The following is a 6,258-nucleotide window of genomic DNA, read 5'->3' as shown; positions in this document are numbered from 1 at the left end:
TGCGGCCTCGAATACTTGGTATTGTGAGTTGGCTTCGTGAAAGATCCTCCATATCTTCCCGAAAAGGTTTCAGGAGACTGACATGGAAAACAGGATGGATTTTTCACCAAGCTGGGGTATCCACCCGGTATGTAACTTTCCCAATGCACATTTCAATGGACAAGGGTCCAATATATTTTTGCAATAGGCGAGGGTCATGGACCCCTGCAAGCAAGTACCGCTTTGGGATTTTGACCATCACTTTGTCTCCCACCTGGTATTCCACAAAGCGGCGATTCTGATCAGCATGCCTCTTCATCTGCTTTTGGGCTTTGACAAGATAGCTCCGCACTATCTCCAAATTTTGCTTCCATTCTTTTGAGAAGCTAGCAGCCCGAGGAGATTTTGACATGTTTGGTGCGTTCACTGTGTGTGGGAGTAGCGGTTGCTGTCCGGTAACAATTTCAAAAGCACTTTTGTTGGTACTTGAGCTCTTTTGTGAATTGAAACATAGTTGAGAAGCATCCAGAAGTGCCGGAGATATTCCTCTAGCATGCCATTGAATCACTTCGTCTGGCCATCAGATTGCGGATGAAAACTTGAGCTATGACTCAATTTTGACCCGAGGCACTTAAAGAGTTGGGTCCAAAAATTGCTAGTGAAGCGTGAGTCGCGATCACTAACAATGTCTTTAGGTAAGCCCCAATATTTGACGACATGAGAGAAGAATAGTCGAGCTGTATCTTCTGCTGATATATATTGTGGGGCTGCTATAAAGGTAGCATACTTGGAAAACCGATCCACCACAACCAAGATAGTTGTGAGATCTCCGACCTTGGGCAATCCGGTGATGAAGTCCAGGGAAACGCTTTCCCAAGGTCTTTTTGGTACAGCTAGTGGTTCCAAGAGCCCTGCCTGCGTCAAGCGGTCTGACTTATCTTTCTGGCATACTAGACAAGTCTTCACATACTGAGCGACATCATCGACCATTTGAGGCCAATAATATGCACGGCGAAGTAATGCCATGGTGCGTTCCTCGCCGGGATGACCGGCCCACAAAGTATCGTGGCATTCTACAAGAAGAGTCCGTCGCAGATCTCCTCCTTTAGGAACATAAAGTCGGTTCCCTTTCACCTTCAGGAACCCATCTTCAGTGTAGAACTGGCGAGTCTTGCCCTGTCCTACCAAATCAACCAAATACTGTGCAGCAGGATCCTTGATGAGTAGATCCTGTATCTGGTCTTTTATGGTGGTGGTTACTTCGCTTCCCTTTAGGGCGGCGAGTACACACATCGATGCTAGATAAGCTCTCCGACTGAGTGCATCAGCAACATGATTGGTCTTTCCACTTCGGTACTCTAGGTTGAAGTGAAATTCCGCTAGGAGTTCCTGCCACCTAGCCTATCGTCCATTCAGCTTTGGCTGGGTCATGAAATGGCTAACGGCTGTGTTGTCTGTCTTGACCACGAATGGGGCTCCCAGTAGATAATGCCTCCAAAGGCATAAGCAATGAACGACAGCCAATAATTCTTTCTCATGGGCGGCATAGCGCCGCTCTGCATCCTTCAGTTTCCGGCTCTCGTACGCTACGAGATGCCCTTCTTGTAGCAATACTCCACCAAGTGCATAGTCGGAGGCATCCGTTTGCACTTCGAATGGCTTGGCCAAGTCAGGGAGGGCCAAGACTGGGCTACTAGACATAGCCATCTTCAATGCATCGAAGGCCTCTGCCCGCTTGGGGCCCCAATCCCACGGGGTGGCCTTCTTGAGAAGTTCTGTCAACGGCACTGCAATGAGGGAGTAACTTTTCACAAACCGCCGATAGAAGTTGCATAGGCCAAGGAATGACCTCAAGGCATGTATATCCTTAGGAGGCGGCCATTCTGTAATGGCCTGAATCTTCTGCTGGTCCATCTTGATCCTCCCTTCCTTGATGACATGTCCGAGGAAGTCAATTTGTTTCTGAGCAAAGAAGCACTTGGATAGCTTCGCATATAATTCGTGCTCCCGCAATCGGGCTAGGACCTTCCGCAAATGCTCCAGGTGTTCTTCTAGTGTCTGGCTATATACCACAATGTCATCCAAATAAACCACGACGAATTTATCAATGTATTCTCGGAAGACTTGGTTCATCAAGGTGCAAAATGTGGCTGGCGCGTTAGTCAAGCCAAAGGGCATAACCAGGAAGTCGTACGACCCATATCTTGTCACACAGGTCGTCTTGTGCTCATCACCATCTGCAATCCGAACTTGCCAATAACCTGTCCTCAGGTCTATTTTGGTGAATACCGTCACACCACCCAGTCTATCAAACAAGTCTGCCATTAGCGGAATAGGGTACTTGTTTTTCACGGTGATTTTGTTTAGAGCCCGGTAATCCACGCAGAATCATAAAATACCATCATGTTTCTTTTGGAATAGCACAGGGGACCCGTATGGGGACTTGGAGGGCACAATGATTCCTGTGTCTAGCATTTCCGTCAATTGTCTCCGAAGCTCGGCGAGTTCGGATTGTGACATTCTGTATGGCGCCCGGGCAGGTGGCTTCGCACCCGGCACCAACTCAATCTCATGGTCCACAGTTCGCCTAGGCGGAAGATGCTTTGGCATGTCTTGTGGCATGATGTCTTCAAATTCCAGAAGTAACTCCTTCACGGGTGCAGGAATGGGACCCGAGGAGCGTTCTATATCTTCCATGCAGAGGGTAGCCAGGAACGTGGGTTCATGTCTTTTTACCCCCTTCTTTAACTGCAAGGCCGAGATGTTCTCGGCTGCCATCTTCATGGGAATGCACGGAATAATGCAAGGCTTGGCCCCATTTGCCCCCATCATCAGTAGCATGTCTGCATACGGTGCGGGCATGGTATTGGTCTGTCTCAGGAATTCCAACCCCACTATTAACTCAAAGTCATCTATGATCACTACGCGCAGGTTGAACTTTCCTTCATAAGGGCCAAGCTTCACTGGTACTTCTTTGGCTATTCCACCCGCTGGTTGAGGTGGTGAGTTGATATCCTTCACACGACCTTTGCCCTTTCCTACAACTAGTCCAAGACGCTCCACCTGAGTCGAGGCTAAGTAGTTGTGGGTGGCACCCGTGTCTATCATTGCCCGAATGGGCTTGCCATTTACCTTCATGTCAACGAACATTAGGGTCCTCTCTTGATGAGGAGGAGTCCTCAAATTCGCCTTCTTATTTCCTTTCCTGGCAATTGGACAGGGGTCCTTCTTCTTGCGGATACCGGTACTGGTTCCCGCTAAGGGCTCAGAAATGGAGCCAACAATTGCATTGAATGCACCTACTGGCTCGGTCTGGTCCGCATCATCGGCGTCATCATCCATCCCATCCTCAAAAGCTTGATGGGCGTTCATCTGTGCATATGGACATTCATTATTCCAATGTGGTCCGCCGCAATGACGACATCCTGAGGGGGGCTTCCTCCCCCGATCATTGTTGTTAGATGCAGCACTAGTACTGCTGGAAGAGGGAGCCTTGGATTTGGGTGCACTCCGGTCTCCTCCACTTCTGCTAGGGCCACCAGTGTTTGGTTGGCCCCCTTTGTATCCTCCTCGGACAGGCTGTTGAGGCCTATCCTTCCGGGCTTCCACTTGGTAATCCCCAAGGCACTCTGCTGCTTGGATTGCCTTAGGCAACGTGTCTACCCTTTGTCTCTGCAACTCCATCCGGGCATAAGGTTTCAACCCTTCCAGGAAGGAGAAGAGTTTGTCTTTGTCCCCCATGTCACGGATGTTCAGCATGAGCGCGGAGAATTCCCGCACGTAATCTCGTACTGATTTGGTCTGGCGGAGCTCCTGCAACTTTCTCTTGGCATTGTACTCAACATTTTCGGGGAAGAACTGTAGGCGTATGGCTGCCTTCAGCTCCGCCCATGTCTTGAGGGCATCTTCACCAGCCTTGATGGCTTCGTACTTCACCCGCCACCAGAGTTTGGCATCACCCTGAAGATACATGGCAGCAGTTGCTACCTTCTTAGCTTCTTCTAGGCTTCCCACGGCATCGAAGTATTGCTCGATGTCGAAAATGAAATTTTCCACTTCCTTGGCATTCCGAGCTCCACTGTATGGCTTTGGCTCAGGAATTTTCAGCTTTTGTGCCATGGGGGCGAGGTTCACACCACCCCCAAATTGGTTTCTGCCTCCTCGAAGTAGGCCTTGTAAAGCAGCATTGACAACATTGAGCTGGCCTGTCAAGTTGTCTATGGTTTGTTGCATGGCAGTCACTCTGTCTGCCTCTTGTTCCCTGTTGGCCAAATCCTCGGCACGCTCCTGCTGGAGGACCTCAAATTTACCAAAAATTTCAGCTGCCTCTGTGGCTGCTGTTTGCCGGTCTCCTTCAGAGTCGCGACTGATGTTTTCTATGTCAACTTCGGCCTGGATGAGTCTGCGGTCCAGGTCGTCCAACCTTTGCACTAGGCTGGTCTTTAGATCGGGCACCATTTCCACGATGGGCCGTAATGCGTCAACCGTTCCCTCAAGGGTCGCGATGCGATCCCCATAATTCACCATGGTCAGAAATGGTGGTAATTGCAATGTAATCCCTCGTCCGATGTCGAGCCTAGGCTCTGATACCAACTGTTACGCGGCGCCTTCCTGAAGTTCCTTGGAAGGGCGACGTAAGGCTAGGCAACCGATGTCAGTACGGTTGCTGTCCGCCAACTGAGGTCCCCTCCGTACGCTAGACTAGATTGTCAGTGCCGTACGGGAAAACCAATGTCATGAGCAATTGAAAGAGAGCAGAAAAGAGAATTGAGAATGAAAGAAAGCTTGATTGCATTGAATGAAAGCTATTACAGAAAACAAGACGGTGTCGGGGGGGAGAGACACCAGTACAGAGAATTATTTGCTTGCTTGAAAGTTTTGATTGCTTGGTCCCCCTTAATAATGCTTAAAAAAAATAAACCAAAGTTGCATGACTAGACCTATGAAAGCTGAAAAATCACACTTAAAGAAAATGCAGCAAAACTACTCTATATTTACAATGAAAAGGACTTAGTCTTCTACAAAGCAACAACAAGTCCGTTGACAGCAACTTTGTCTTTAGCATCAGGGTCTGCGCGCGCGGCGCTGTTGGCTTTTGCCTGTGGCTGGGCGCCGGCGATGGCTATCGGTGGGGCGACAGAGGTACATGCGCGCTTGTCACTTGGAGCTGCCGAGACCACGGGGCCGACCGTGGCGACGGGCGTTGGGAGGCTAGCCAGGACGCCACGGGGCGCGTCCAAGGGGTCAGGGGGCATGGTTGGAAAGCCGCCCATGACACATCTCATGCACTACATAAGCAACAACGGAAACTATGAATATGCAATTGTCCCATCTATTTCCCTTTCGTAGTTTCTTTTTTTTGGGGGTGGGGGGAGGGGGAGAAAGGCATAGGTGTGTTTGCTAAAAATTGCAGAATATGCAACAGGAGGGAATATTCTCGAAATCTATTAAACTCTTATAACTTTTTCGAATTTAAAATAATATTTTATTGATAATTTTAAAATTAAATAGAACCTATTATTATATAAGGTTCATATATATATTTTTGTATTTAATTATTAAATTTGGTTAACCATGAAAGCATATATCAACGAAAAATTATTGTTAGATTACTAAAAAAAATAACTATCATATGTTATGGAAATAATTCTCCCATAAAAATATTTTAATAGATCATGTATTTGTCAGCTTTTTCAATTTTTACTAAACATATACTCACTTATCAAAAATTTATCTATAACTTTGACAAAGTAAGATTAAAATACTATTCATGTAGCCAAAACAATCTTTAAAAGCCCCCCCAAAAAAAATGATAAAACTGAACCAATCCAAACCGACATAGTTGATTTGGTTGATTTTGATAAAATCAAACCAACCCGGCTCATGTACACTACTACCTACTATATTTCTTAAACTTCACTTGTGAGATTCTATTGATATGGTGTTGTTGCTGTTATGTTGACTAGGAAGCATCCCATGTGAGCCTCTCTTTGATTCTTGAAACCACATTTCCTGGGCTGAACTACAAAATCACTATTCATTTTTCCAATCTCATCTGTCTCACTATTTTCCATAACACTAATGTATATACACCTACAGAAAGATTGTTTCTTCTTTTTAAGTTTAAAATCCAAAAATGCTCCATCACCCTTTAAATTCATTGTTGAATATTCACAATACATAGTGGTAGGTACGCTATATTCCCAACCAATGTTTCACAAGTCATTATTTTTGGTTTCCACACTTTCATAAAATGAATCTACTTTTGAATCCGATAAA

The sequence above is a fragment of the Nicotiana tabacum genome, chromosome 17 (assembly GCF_000715075.1).
Source record: "Nicotiana tabacum cultivar K326 chromosome 17, ASM71507v2, whole genome shotgun sequence".
Taxonomy (NCBI): Eukaryota; Viridiplantae; Streptophyta; class Magnoliopsida; order Solanales; family Solanaceae; genus Nicotiana; species Nicotiana tabacum.
The sequence above is the reverse complement of the archived record's forward strand: the minus strand, read 5'-3'. Positions refer to the sequence as shown.